The sequence below is a fragment of the Argiope bruennichi genome, chromosome 7 (assembly GCF_947563725.1).
Source record: "Argiope bruennichi chromosome 7, qqArgBrue1.1, whole genome shotgun sequence".
Classification (NCBI taxonomy): domain Eukaryota; kingdom Metazoa; phylum Arthropoda; class Arachnida; order Araneae; family Araneidae; genus Argiope; species Argiope bruennichi.
The window spans coordinates 90,003,740-90,017,136 of NC_079157.1; the positions used below are offsets into that span (position 1 = coordinate 90,003,740).

A 13,397-nucleotide genomic window follows, 5' to 3' on the forward strand; every position below is an offset into this window, starting at 1 on the left:
TTTTTTTAGATCTCTGATAATTAATCAGATTTTGTTTAAACTTTAACATGTCCGTTTCTTTATTAATGAATAATGGCGTATGATTTTTAAAAATTGGAAGCTTTCCTATCCTTATTTAGTTGTTTTAATTCTTTCTATGAATTTTCTTGTTATAAATAGTTGTGTATTTGCTTGAGTTTTTCTGGCTAAAAATTTATTTTTGATAGCAAGAGCATGAGAATATCCTGTATGCGTTAGTCGCAATTTCATTAAGTTACAAATACTAGTTCTTGCTATTGTGTTTTTTCAAAAATTAAATTTTATGTATCAGAACAATAATTTCCAGCGATAAAAATTGAAATAAATTGAATTATCTATCTCTTAAAATGTTAATACTTCACAGATATTCGTAATGAATAAGATTTGGTTTTCACTGAATTACATTTTAGTTCTTTAGGTCGCCATGTCTACGATTTGAAGGAAAATTGGAGAATTTAAAACGACAGCATTTGCCCAATCCAATCTTCAATTACACAACAATTTTATTTATTTTCAGAAAGAAAAAAAAATGCTGCTTTGAAACTGATATTTATTGAAGAAACAATAATATCAGAATTCCATGTAATTAAATTCTAGAATGATTCTTCTGGAATGCTGAAATTTTCCCATGTTCCCATTTTGTTTTCTTTCTTTCATTCATTTTTAACATCAGTTTGAAAAGTGCAGACGATTTTCAGTTTCATTGTTAATAGCTTACTGAAACGTATTTTAGTTTCGTAAGCTGTGAGAACTTCATTTAATCGTTTTCTTCGTTGGTTCGATCTTTTATTTATTTAATTATACTTATTACTACCTTCTGTGTTCTGAACTTTTATGCTTCTTAGTAAATTTAATGAAATTGAAGTTCTGATTGCTCATATTATGTATCAACTTGGCAAATAAATTTTTTTTCCTCCTATTTCATTGTGCACATGCGTATTTCATCAGAAGTTATGCAAGATTGTTTAATCGAACGTTTTCTCAGATGTGCGTTTTTCAGTTCATTAGCATTTGAAACATTTGTTCTTAAAAGAGAAAATGTTTGTGTCTGCTTTATTTTATTATTTTTGGGGATAATTTCATATGTATTCTGTGGAAGTCTGTATTTTTTCATAATTTTTGTATCTGTGTAAATTGTTAAAATTATGATTGATTTAAAATAGGAAAGTCATTGAAATTTGTCACATAATAAAAAGTAAATTCCCCTTTTTTTAATGGATTGTCAGCATAGGACGAGAAATATATGTATAAATGCATTCAGTGTCTCATTATAATATATATTTTAACTTTTTGAGGCACGCGATTAAAAAAAAAAAAAAAAAAACTAGTTGCACAACAATTTTTTATTATAAAAAAAATGGAAAAATACATTCATTTCAATTATTTGACCTAAAGCATTACCGAAATTAAGGAGAAAAATAATATTTCAATAAATTAATTCTATTTTATAAGGTGCAACATACATAAACCCGCCACTTCACAGCTTCAGAATTAATATAAAACATCAAATGACATTTTTTAACACTATTTATTCACTCATAATAAAACAACATATACCATTATGAAAGACAAAAGTTCATCGCATCAAACAATACACTTATTTTAATCAGAGCAATACACGCAGTTAAATGATGCGTTGTGGTTTTTATAATTTTTTTCATTGCCCTCAGAATGAAAAAACTTTAACTAAAATATTAAACTGTATGACTATGACTAACTTCAGTTTTTCGTGGTGGATTAAAATACATACCATCATGCATGTATTTCATGCATACCATCATAAAAAAGGGTGCAGTTTTTAACCCACCTAGCCCCATACAGTTAGAGATTTCTCCTGTTCTTATATGGGCTGCGGTGGCCTGGTGGTAAGGTCTCGGCTTCGGAACCGGAGGGTTTCAGGTTGGAGACCCGATTCCATCGAAGAACCGTTGTGTATGAAGGTCTGGTGCACGTCCTGGCCAAACGTCCTCCCGCTGGTGTGGTACAAGCTAAGGTGTCGTCCTCATCATCTGACCACGGTTCAAAATGACGAGGTTCGTCGCAAAATAGCCATAGTGCTGCTTTACAACGGGACGTTAATATAACTAAACTAAACCTGTGCTTATGAAATTACTGATATAAAATTATAAGGAATAAAGTAGTAAGTTTAAATTTAGAAATGAAATGAATAAGAAAGTAAAGTAAAAGAACGAAGTAAATAAATAAATAAATAATTAAGTAAGTAAAATATAACATATACAGAAAATAAAGTAAAGTAAAATAAAATAAAAATGTAATATATATAGATATAAAATTATTAGAGACAAAGTAATCAAGTTAAATTTAGAAATGACATGTACAGGTGAATAAACTAAATAAATAAAATAAAATTATAAATGAGTAAAGTAAAATAACAAAATGTAGTAAGATAAATGGAGAATAGATGCAAAAATAAGCTAATTTTCATGATTAGAAATTTAAGAATCATATCTTTCACAATAGTAGTAACAATAATAATAATAACAATGAAGAAACTTAGAAAGAATGGTGCTTTGCTGAGCCTACTAAGCAGTGGATTAAAACTGTTTTAAATCTTTCTTCATTCCCAGAATTCACTCTCTCGAAGGATGCAATTAATAATGCCGATTTCTACCTTGCAATTCTTTTATTTTTTCAGTGTTTGGGAAAGGGGGCATTTCTGATAGATTTGAAACGCCATGCAACATCGTTTCAATACAAGCCCCCTTTTATTTATTTTTTTATCCACTTTATTAAAATATTTTTGAGCTATTCTTCGTTTCAGAAAAATTATCCCACCTTTGTGTACCATTTTCTTAATGTTGGTTTTAATCTTCAGTTCAGCATAAGTTCTGACACATTTTTTTAGAAAGACACAAACTTAGATACTTCAGTTCTTTATCTCACACAAAATGATGCGTCTTGATTTGATACTTAATTATTAAGGAACCAAATTAATGAATGAATCAAATTAAATTTATCTAATAAGCTAAAAGAATCCCTTTTCCTATTTTAATTTCAAGCCTAAAAATATTTTAACATAATATGACTAGAAAAAATAGCTCTTTAAAGGGTTAATTGTGATATGTTATGACAGCTTGATTATGATATTTGAAGTCTTTTAGCTGACGTAGTTTTATTTTTAAAAATTAGACGCCGTTCCAAAGAATTAATTGCAAAGGCTTGGCTGAATCGAATTTATCATATAAATTTCAAAAAAAAAAAATCCTTTAATTAATTTTTAGTACAAAAAAAAAAGTCTTTTTTTTTTTTTTTTTTTCGAAAACGTTTTTTTATCATGTGGAACAAAACTTGAAAACAAACAAAACTATCTAATTTAATTGAAAAAAATATATACTTTCAAAAACATTCATTTCTTAAGAAGCAAAATATTAGAAAAAGTTGGAAACTGATACTGGTGTCATCGGTTTGAGAATGCTGGTAAGATTTAATGGAAACAATGTAACCATGTAAGTTTTTTTTTAAGACATCTCACATTTCATTCAAATATTGCATGCTCAACATTATTTGAAGAATTAAATCGTCTAAAATGAATTAACCTTTTCTAGGGCCGTGGGAAGTATGCTTCCCACCAAATTTATCAATCTTTGTATGAAATTATGTAGGTTGGCATAAGTTCTGGCAAATTTTTTTAGAAAGACACAAACTTAGATACTTCAGTTCTTTTATCTCACACAAAATGATGCGTCTTGATTTGATACTTAATTATTAATGAACCAAATTAATGAATGAATCAAATTAAATTTATCTAATAAGCTAAAAGAATCCCTTTTCCTATTTTAATTTCAAGCCTAAAAATATTTTAACATAATATGACTAGAAAAAAAAAAATGGCCCTTTAAAGGGTTAATGAAACATGACGTATACTCTTTTACATACAAGAAATGTCAGTAGTCGTAGATATCAGTTGGTAATTTAAGAATTGGAACTTTTGCAATATATTATATTCATAGATTCAATTAATGCACATAATATATTTTCTTTAATAACATTGTAGATGTTTATTAGATATTTAATTCGTCGATATTAGAAATTTGTTGTACTAGCATTGAAATACTTTTCATTAAAGATTTGAAAAAAAAATTATCAGCGCATAATGAGACATTGCAAACTTAACAAAGATATATCATTATTTTTTCATAATACGACATATTTACACGTTCTTGAAAATGTTTAAAAAAACATCTATCTAGCATAAAAGATATCCGTAAACATCTATCTAAAATAGCAGAAATTCTGTATGTGATAAATAGCAAACGATATTTTATGGCATCTTTAAAAATAGAACTCATTTTTTTCTGAGAATAATAATTGATAAGAACTCTTAATGTTGGTGATAACCTCATACAATTTTATATCAGAGTTGAAACCGCAGATAATATATCTGGACACTAAGATTTATGATTGAAGTTTTTTTATTGAACGCGGAGACAAATCTTTGAGTGCGCGCGTGGGTGTGGGTTGTACGTCGCGTGTTGCAATTTTCACTCATTGTTTCCTGCGCTAGAGTTGAATGTCATCTTGAACTCGAGTTCTTCCGTTGGCGAATTCGTTGACATCCTAGTGTCAAAAGAATGAATTCATACTCCGGTTTAATTTAGTGTAGATTTATTTTCTGCCCGGTTTTGAAATAGCACGAGGGCTGTTTTGGGACTGTTTTCGTAAATTTGAATTCTTTTTAAATCACAAACACCTAAACCGCTCTACTTCTTCCAGATTTATACGCCTTTCATTTTTAAACCCATTGACGAGATATTTCGTTTTCTTTTAATATTTGCTATGCGTTAGAAGCTCATTAACATGCCGGTTTCGATAAATTGGGCATATGAAAAAATATCAACAGATTCTGTTCATGATTTTCTTTTTTTCGTTATGAAAATTGCCTAGTGGTGCTATTTTTTTCTCCATAACATATTAATCGCTCTGCTACTAATTATCTACTCAAAGGCACTGATATACAGTACAGTACATTAAGCATCTATACAGTACATTCCCGAGTATCCGGCCTAATGTCGCGGAAGGGCAGGCCGGATAACAATAAAGCTGGAGAGACCGCAGTTCTATGAACTCATTTCTTTGCCCACCGATACCAGAAGACAAAGTTTTTATACCAAAACTCGCTGGAAGGCCGCGGTGGCCTGGTGGTAAGGTCTCGGCTTGTGAGCCGTAGGGTTTCAGGTTCGAGACCCGATTCCACCGAAGAGCCGTCGTGTAAGGGGGTCTGTTGCATGTTAAATCCATCATGCCAAACGTCCTCCCGCTGGTGTGGTGTGGCGTGGAGAGGGGATGCCAGCTCAGGTATCGTCCTCGTCATCTGACCGCGGTTCAAAATGACGAGGTCCGTCCCCAAATAGCCCTGTGTTGTTTTACAACGGGACGTTAATATAACTAAACCAAACCAAACTAAAACTCGCTGTTATATTACACATTTTCTCACTTCTTATTGAGCACTAAGCCCTCCATTTATCTCAAGCCACATGGAATGTGAACGCGGATTATAAAAGCAGTTGCCGGTAACGTGTCTAGTTAAAATAAACTGTGGTGGTATTTTATATACTGCACTGCAAGTTTCTAGAATTTTTGAGATAAAAAATAAGTTAAAGGATGTAAACTGTTCACATTAATTCTGTAATGCCTAACTTAAATGCAGGAAACACAAACAAGACATTAATGCAAATCGTAGGCCTGATCCTTAAGAAAATTGACTCAAATTCATTTTATTTTTCATTGATAAATTATTACACAGATATGAAAAGGTAACTCTAAGATAAGAGTCAAAACTTACGGTTTTTAGTTTTTGAAAATACCAATGCCAACGTCTTGCCTTTCTTATTTAATTAGGATGAAAGAAAACTGGGCCGGATAATCGGGAGTGTACTGTATATTTAAAATAATAGAGAAAAACAAATAAAAGGTGCTGCAGTCACAGCCACTTGTTCGATTTTGCCAATTTTTATTCTATATGAAGCTCATAAGGCTTAGATTTCCACAGTGATCATCTGTCCCTTACGTATCATTTTCTAAAGAAATATCAAAATCTTATCCTCACTACACATTCTCTAAAAGGGGGAAGTCCATAACAAAGTCATCCAGCCCTAACAAGCGTACTTATTTGGCCAATTTTTATTTCATTTCAAATCTAATGACATCTGTATATTTCAATAATGATCATATATTATTACCCTCGCCATCTCTTTATGAGAGATGTCGCAATAACAATATTTCGACCATGACAGAGTTGTGATAAGATGTTGTACGTCCAAGTTTTTGACGTGATTAATTTAATATTTTTAATATGGTGTATAAACAGCTAGTCGTAGAAGGCGGCTATTTTACTCATAAATTAATATTATTCCAACTGAAATAGCTTGAATGAAAATTCAAAAATTGTTTTTAAAATTGCTTTTGTTATAAAATGAATAAATGCTATTTAGATTTTTTTAAAAACTGATCATAACCTTGAAAAAAACATCTCCTATGAGTTTTTTGTTAGTTTTGCTTCCAACATATTTTCGCCTTTACTTTTACATTTTAAACTGAAATGAAGAAGCTTGGATGTAATGACGTAGTAGCTATTTTAAATCTGAATGTTGCTATGGCAACGAGATTACATAGTTATTGGGCGGCATCTGTTTACAAGTTTTTTTTGTGGCTGTTGAATAAAATTATTTATGTGCATTTTTTGTAAAATAATAACGTAGGCTTTTTTTTTTCAGATATCCTCCCGAATTCAGCTCTTTTTTGTGTAACATTTGCTCGAATTACACAATATCATGGTGTAGTTAAACCACTCGAGTCGACCAAAATACGTAAATAAGTAAGTAATTCTATTAAATATATGTATAATATGTATTTAAAATAAAATGTATTTTAAGATAAAGCAGAAAACAACATATAATATATTTTAAATATTTGTTTACATGGTTGTCAACAAATTTATTTTTCGAATCTATAACACTGTTTACTCATCTCATCGGTACATAGGGAAATTTGCTGACTTTCCTATGGATGCTAAATGGTTACCACGTTAATGACCTCCAAATTTGGCGACTATTTGGCGTCAAATGGAATTCTGGAAAATGCAAGAATTATGTTCCTCTATTGGGAATTAATATCTGGAGAAATCTATGTGTTTTTACTGTCTATATGGAGATTATATAATTGGAGTTCCTCATACCACCAATGTTTTTCTCTTTTGAGCGGATCGCGGAACGAGCTCTGTTATTGTTTTCTATTTAGCTATTTGCTATTTATGTGTGTTATTAATGTCTGAAAGCGTTATTTTTTGTGCACATTTGATTTTGTTTTTCTTTCGCCTTTTCTCTGTGTTTTTCGGAATTATGCATAGAATAAAGCATTGTCTTCTAGCATTCATTCAGTTAATATAATTAATTTCTTTTACCATACGCCAGTCGGACAATTTCCTTAATAATCTTTGATGCTTTAAAAATATTTATTTGTCCATGCTTAAATATGTATATGCCTAAATTTGTAAATGTCTTTATGTATTTAAAGTTTGATTGCATTGATCTTTTAAATTTTTAAAGATTGATTATATTAAATTTTTGAATTTCTGATGTTTTTATGTTTTTAAGATGTCATTATGTTCAGCTTTTAAATTTCTAATGTGTTTTTAATGTTTTACAATTTGTGTATTGAGGTTTTAAATTTAATGGTTTTTTAGATTCATATTTCACAATTTCCTAATTCTTAATTTGTTTCTTAATAATTTTTGGTTGACTTTAAACGCATATTAACTTCTTAATATGTTTAATAATATTCTTATCATTGTCTATATGTAGCTTCTTTTACATTGAGGTTCATTCTGTTATGTAAGCTTAATCGGAATTTTCTTTGTGCATTTTCTTTTTAAATTCAATAAATATCTGTTATTTTTCTGTCATCCTTGCCTCTAAAAACTGCATTATGGGTAAATTCTTTGTTTTATTATCATTCTGGTTTAAAGCTGCCTGGTTTTGCATGCTTTCTAGAAAACTATACATTTTCTTAAGCTTCAAACTATAGCTTGCAGAGCATCTTAAATTCTTAAAATCTAACATAATACTCCAAGCATTTTAGAATTCCATCGGCTCGTTTTTTCTTTCAACTTAACAGCATACAAACCATTGGCAGATTCCAAAAGGTTTACAATTGATCATCAATTATTATACAAAAAATAAACGAAATAATATTAATAAAATATGTTTATCAAAGAAAAAAATCGTTTGCTTTTACCTTTTAATAATATTTTAACTGAAATAAAAATAGTAGCAGTTATAAAATGTCTGAAAAAGAATCGTCTGCTAAATGTCTATCAACAGATTTAGATGATGATATTTACCGAACAACCTAGCTTAGACGGACATCTAATTTTTTAATTGCATTCTATTGAACGATGATGATTCATTAGGCATTTATTCAACAATTCGCGTCTCCATTATAACCCAGTCATGCGAAACTACTTGACCGATTTAATGCATGCTAACATCGCGGAGACGTCTGGATTGAAATTCCAGCTCCTAATTCTGCGATCGGAAATCCAATATTATGGCTTCAGATCGCTGCCGTTCTGTAATTGCAAATATCGGTTCGAAGTATTTGCTTCTATCGGAATTGGTGGCAACGCATATTAAATGAGATCGAAATTATAAAGAGTGTGTGCTGTTAAAACAGATCCAGTTCTTTGTGAATGCTTTGTTTTAGTTTGTTTAGTTTAGTTTACTTGTTTGCATTCAAGGTCTAGAAGAAGTGCTGTAAACTTGCGATCAATCGCAGTTGTTATTGTTAAAAGTTGTTAGGCCTCAAATATTTCAAAAAATTTATATATTTCAGCACTAAAATCAAAAACACATTATCGATTTTTTTTTTTTAAAAAGTAAATCAGCAAACTTGTAATAACAAAAATTTACTGTTTATTAAGTCACAACTGTATATGTAGGCATTAACAAAAATTTACTGTTTATTAAGTCACAACTGTATATGTAGGCATTAACAAAAATTTACTGTTTATTAAGTCACAACTGTATATGTAGGCATTAACAAAAATTTACTGTTTATTAAGTCACAACTGTATATGTAGGCATTAACAAAAATTTACTATTTATTAAGTCACAACTGTATATGTAGGCATTAACAAAAATTTACTGTTTATTAAGTCACAACTGTATATGTAGGTATAGATGAAAAGCACTGGAAATGTTCAAAAGCATTTTAATTTTGTCTTTTTTCCGGCCAATTTTCAGATTATCCGGGGTTGCCGCGTTGTCTGATTCCGTGAATAGTCGGATGATTAAGAATGCAGATTTATGAGCTTGTGGGGACGTTAAGAGGTTCATTAAAAAGTCCGAATTAGTGTAACAGTTATTTATTTACAGGTTACGTTACACACAGACAATTTACATACAAAAATTTGGAATAATTTCAAGATATATGTAAGAGCATGGGTTAAAGCATGCAGCACATACCATCACGAGATCTGAACTGAGTCATAGCTCCACAAGGCTCCAGATTTGCATTGTCTCTGACGTCATCATCGTCAGTTATAGTTAGTATTACAAGAGCGGCTACAAGCTCATTTTAATTTTCCAAAAAATCTATGAATATCATCCTTAGAATTTTGTCTGAAAAGTAAAGAAAAAGGTAAACAAAATGTGCTTAAAAAAATATATCTGAAACATTACTTTCGCTGGTTGGGTTATATTGTGGCTCTAACGAGATGGCGGCGGACTTTCGATTTCAGACAGACGAGTACATTTGCTGATATGTATGTGTGAAATTGGCAGCAAATCGGTGCGAAATATTCGAAATGTAATAAATATGATAATACTAAACTCGGCACATTTTTTTACCCTGCATTTCTTTGTTATGTCTTCAGTCGCATATTATAAAGGAGCGAGATTTGGTTTGATGCTCGCTTTCTCCTTTTTTTGAAGCATTCACATATGATATTACGAAGTTCTTTCTGCGCAATCGTCAATACATCAGAGCAAGGCTATGCTAGAATATTATAATTTTAATTATTTTTAGCCGCCTTCGACGACGAGTTGTTGTTCGAAGACGATATTAATAGCTTTAATATAGTAATGTCAACCAGTATTGATGAATTACATCTTATCATACTAAATGAAATTACTATTTAAAATTATATTTGCCCAGTGAAAGCGTAGCCTTTTGATTGATTCGCAAAGAGGCAATATTAATTGGCGAAATGAGTCCAGTTGTTGCCCTTGGGGTCTCTATCAATGTTGTATTTTCCAGTATCTTCCAAAACTGAAAGCCGAAGGAGGGCAGATGTGGATGATATATCTGGATTTAAATGAAATTGAAATAGCGAAATCAGTGTAGTGATTGGGACTGTTTCAAACGGAATGTACATTGAAACACTGTAATTTTTCTCTACACTGAAATAGAGCTTTTGAGATTTCTTTCGAAAATGGTTGGTAATAAGGGCCAGTCGATAATTGGTAATATATCAATTGGTTATGAGATTTTGTATGAAATAAAAATTGACGAAATCAGAACAATCAACTTTTTTGGGGGAAGAGGGGGGGGTCTTAATTATATGAATAAGATATTTTTGCATTCTTTATCTTTTTCCAGTGCCTTTTCGTATTTTTTTTTCTTAATCCCCATTCGTCTGATTAATGTATTATATATAATATATATGATTACGAAACGCTTTCATAAACAAATGTACATTGACATGTTTATCTTCCGTGCGATTCTGTTAAAAATTTTTGCTTGTTAAATATTTTCTGTTCTATTGCCTGTTAAAAATTTTGTAAAGAAATAAACATTTCCCTTGAAGGTAAATATTGTTACAGTTCCATTGCCATGTTTGTATAGAGAGCAGTTGGGGGGGGGGGGAAGAGGGTGTTCGAAACTCACTATTTGCTGTGCTTGCATCATCATCCAGGCAGCACGTTGAACAGGGTTCTTGCGTGTATTGATTTTTCATCTCCAGTGCGTTCCCGAAGGACTGAAACAACTTTTTCCAACTCCCTTCTCCTGGTTTGCAGAATTTTGAGTACCGTTTTATTGATTTTTAAGCCTCCCCCACCCCTTCCAATTCCATTTTACGAAAAATAAAATCTCTATTGAATTATGACGCAAATTGACTGGAACTTTGTTACATCTTTCTAGTGCTGCGTTTTTTGTTATTGTTATTTTATGATAAACTCTCTTAACAATATCGTCTGGGAAAACTTCCATACTTCGCTCTTTGCCGTAAGTGAAATTCTTTTGAAGATTTATCAAAAAAGCGACATTGTAATGAAATTTTGCAATTTTTTTTTTTTTTTTTTTTTTCCTTATTTTTAATCCCTCCAAAAGCATATGCCTTTTTTTCCCCCTCGTCTTGAAGACAAACATGCGTCATAAAAATAATGACAGACATAAATTGAATGATTTCCAAACATTTTTCTGCATGCATTACTTTGTCTGATTCCCGAATTTTTCACGGCGTCATAGTAAAATTCAAAAGAATACTTTTCAGCAGAATTGTTCATAAGTTTTGAATAAATATAGTAAAAATAAATGAAACAAGATTCAGGTTCCGTAAAATCTCTACCAATAATAAAGGAGTGCATGTTTATAGTAACAAGATTCAGGTTCCGTAAAATCTCTACCAATAATAAAGGAGTGCATGTGTGTTTGTATGTTTTCATTTGTATGTGTTGTTACTATACAGATTAGATCGTTTGAGTTCGAGACGCCATATTTGATGCAAATATACTCACTGGGAAACAGAATGTGCATCTCGGAGCGATTTCTTCGAATAGTTAAAATTGTCTTTTTGTTTGTTTCCGCGATGACTGTCAAAAATAATTTTTTCACTGTTTTAAAATTAAAAATTCTTTAATGATATAAATATAATTTTTAGAATTTTTTTTACATAAGTTTCAGCAATTGATTTAATTTCTACAATGACATTGAAATTGTTTTCATTGTTTCGTTAACTAATTCCATTATTTTTTTAACTAAATAAAAAATGGCAGATAAAGAATAATAATTCTGATTGTTTTCTGTGCAGTATATATGAGAAATAAGAAAGTGAAGTTACAGTACTGCGAAAGACAACGTGTAATTAGAAAGCGGATTACCCAAAGTGAAGACATTGTACTGATTCTAATCAGGAATGCTCATGTTCTTAACGGAAACAGATGTAAGGCTGTTAAAACAAAACAGCTATTAATATGGTCAGAGTTGACTGCTAAAAATAGTTTATTGAGAAATTCATAAACGTCACATTATGCCAGAAATTTATATTAACTGAAATTATAAACAATCATTGATTAATCTAAGGTTAATCGCTGCTGGCAAATAATATCTCTACTTCTAATAAAGGTCAATGTGTATGTATGTGTTGGCTCTTTACAAGTCAGATCATTTGACCTAGAACTACCAAATTTCTCACATATATATTTTGGAGGCTAAGAATGTGCACTTTGGAGCAATTTTCGTAAAATTTTAATTTAATTAAAAATTTAACTGAATGTGTTGTTATTGTTTTGTTTTATATGTATGTTCGCGCATGTTAAATTATTCCGTGAATTTGCATAAAGCTTTTTAAAATTAAATCCTCAAAAATCAATTCATCCATTCTTAAATTAATCCTTCAGTTTCCCACGTGACTTTTGACTCATTGATATGCGATTAATAAAATGTTAAGAAGGGAAATTAATATTTATATTAGGGAAATTAATTTAGAATGTTCATTTAATTAAAAATTCAACTGAATGTGTTGTTATTGTTTTTTATTTTATATTTATGCTGGCACGTGTTAAAATGTTTAATGAATTTACGTAAGTTTTTTTTTAAAATTAATTCTTAAAAAATTAATTCATGCATTCTTAAATTAATTTTTTCAATTTCCCTGGCAACTTTTGACTAGGTTGACATGCGACCATTACAGTGTGAAGAAGGGAAATTAATATTCATATAATAATCGAAGCTTTGCGCCGTGTAAACGTAACGCCGTAAAACGTCTAGAATTAATTAGCTACTGATAATTCCACTAACTTAATTTGTGTCTCTTTTGTAATTTAGTAGATACATTGCCAATGAAGTTCAGCGTTTTATAGAATCATCATTTATTTTACTGAAAGGGTGTAAAACTTCGAAGTTTCTGAAATGTAATTCGATATAATTGAAAGAAATTGCGTATTGTTTTGAAGAACAGAATGTTCCCATAAGCTTTGTTAATTGACCTTAACTCGAATTCTAAAGCCTTTATTTTTTATGCCCTCTACTCCCTTTTATTTAAGCATTTCTTTTTACAACGACTTTTTCCCTTCCTATTCTAGAAACCTCAAATATCTAGAACAATAAATACTCTGTTAAATGTTCTTCGCCGAAGAATT

At 30.5% G+C, this 13,397-nt stretch overlaps 1 protein-coding gene across 2 annotated transcripts in view; it reads left to right on the forward strand.

The window, feature by feature from the left end:
* Positions 1-13,397, forward strand: part of LOC129975036 (cytokine receptor-like) — a 354,502-nt gene that overhangs the window by 72,819 nt on the left and 268,286 nt on the right. For both annotated transcript variants that reach the window (XM_056087902.1, XM_056087904.1), the window contains exon 2: positions 6,753-6,853. The gene's annotated coding sequence lies outside the window, so the exon portion shown is untranslated. The remainder of the gene's footprint in view (positions 1-6,752; positions 6,854-13,397) is intronic.